The sequence below is a fragment of the Cryptomeria japonica genome, chromosome 3 (assembly GCF_030272615.1).
Source record: "Cryptomeria japonica chromosome 3, Sugi_1.0, whole genome shotgun sequence".
Taxonomy (NCBI): domain Eukaryota; kingdom Viridiplantae; phylum Streptophyta; class Pinopsida; order Cupressales; family Cupressaceae; genus Cryptomeria; species Cryptomeria japonica.
Window position 1 is genome coordinate 172,376,809 of NC_081407.1, and position 2,153 is coordinate 172,378,961.

The following is a 2,153-nucleotide window of genomic DNA, read 5'->3' on the forward strand; positions in this document are numbered from 1 at the left end:
TAAAATCCACTGGAACAATTGTCCTTAGGAAGTGGAAATAGAGGAAAGCATCAATGAATATGATATTATTGGATGCATAGCTACCAACACAATGAACATGTACATAAACAATTTGATGAGGTGAAGAAAAATTGTCTCCTAAATTTACAAGTACATCAAATAAGTTTTAATGCACTAGCATATCTTAGTTCAAAATATAGCTTAATTTATATTAAAATTGTTATGAAGCTAGGTAGTTTTGTTTACTTGTATGAGGTGTTGGGTGTTTCTACTTGATAACAAAAGGGATGAATCTGTCAGAACGCTCCCAGGCCTTCACTGCATGCTAGTAACTAGCAGGCAGGACGTTCATCGGGAGGCTAGCTGCGAAACACAGCCGCCTCAGTATTCGCGCTCTGGGCTGAGAGCCATGTTTCATCTTCCAGATTTGTGTGCTTGTCTGAGTTTGATACGCAGACCAAGTTGTACAACCTTCAGAACAGATCCTGTTCAAGTAAGGTCGTGCTTTAATCATCTCTGCTCTCCTATTATAAATGTTTTATGTACCAAACGCGCTATAAAGGTGGGATATTACACACAACACGCCAGTTTGGGTATACGCCAATGACCCACCCTTCCCTTGCATGCACAGCAATTCAAACGCACCAACCGCTGATCAAAACAGTGTTAACAATGCTATGTTATGCTGGGATGTCTGATGCGCAGGACATTTGGGTATATGCTACAAACCCCTTCCTTCGAGTCTTCACTCCATGTCTGATGCGCAGGACATTTGGGTATCCACTAGGTGAGTATTGCGGGTATGAAATTAAAATTATTAATTTATCGATCGTTCTTTTTACATAGTGTTGTGCCAATCATATAATGATTCTTCTCGTAAGTCATAATTTCAATTAAATGAGTATTAATTATAAAATTATTAATTTTTAATGAGCGTCAATGTCATATATCGATTGGAAGCCATAAGAAATGAATTTTTATCTTCATTGACTATAATAGACTAATTCAAAGCCTAATCCCTACACATATAGTCTAGCATGCTCCGTCTTTCTCTTCCCCTTTCCCTAAGTGAATTATCTTCTTCTTTTCTTTGCTCTACATTCTCTGTATTCCTTTCTATTATATCAACATGTACGAAAAGCCAAAACACACAACTCGTTTTCTAAGTTAGACAATAACTACCCAACCACATCTTTCTCCTCTCCCCATTAATCATGCCTCTACTACCCTTTCTAACCAATGCCTAACTATCATAACACTTAACAAATAAATTATATGGTCGAAAATAGACTATTGTCAACAAAATGTATGCTCAAAGGAATATGCATAGTTGTCATGCCTCGCAAATGAACAATCATGGTGAAATGAAGAAGGAACAGTTATCAAATGATAATTATTTGGACTATGGTGATGTCCCAAACTAGGAATAAATTGCATGGCCTCAAACTCAAGATCAATGAATATTAAAGACAAAAAATACACATCCTAGAATGAATATAATCAACCACCAAAAGGAATGTTTGTCAATCATTCTTCCCAAACACCTACATGCAACTAAGAAAAGCACACAATCCAAATTGATGGGTTGGAGCCATAATATAAGCTGACTAGGCAAAAGGTAAGCCCATTGTCCTTTGTAGTCCATGTCATCACTTTTTTGAGCTACCGAATGTCAAATATACCTCACCGTTGAAGTTGCCTTGTAATTTGTTGAAGTTGTCGCTATATGAAAGTCAAGGAATTGTTTAAATGACATTAGGAGGTTTGAATCTATTCACCCATTGAGGTGTGCTAAGACACATTTAGCGGTACTAAGGTATGCCAAGGAAACTATTGATAGATTCATGGATTAGGGTGGCACATGACTTTCTTGCACAATGTTGTATCAATTAATACAACATATTAATATATGATTCTCCTAATTGTCATGATTATCATGTATAGAAATTTGCATGGGTGAAAACTTGTCTAGTAATGTTTCCCAATTTTTGGTTTCATTGGGGCATAAAATCAACATATTTTAACATTCAATGCTTATACTAATTATATCGAATGACCTACTAAGAATTTTAAACTAATGTAAACTATTGGTTCTTTCTATAGAAGGCTCCTAAATGGTAAGCCACTATATGCGCGTTATCCTTCAAACTAGC

General features: G+C 36.1%; 1 non-coding gene across 1 annotated transcript; it reads right to left on the reverse strand.

Annotated features, from left to right (window-relative positions):
• Positions 1-290: 290 nt before the first annotated feature.
• LOC131029242 (small nucleolar RNA U3) lies at positions 291-503 on the reverse strand. The gene has a single exon (XR_009102732.2). It is a non-coding gene; the product is annotated as a small nucleolar RNA U3 (small nucleolar RNA).
• Positions 504-2,153: the final 1,650 nt, after the last annotated feature.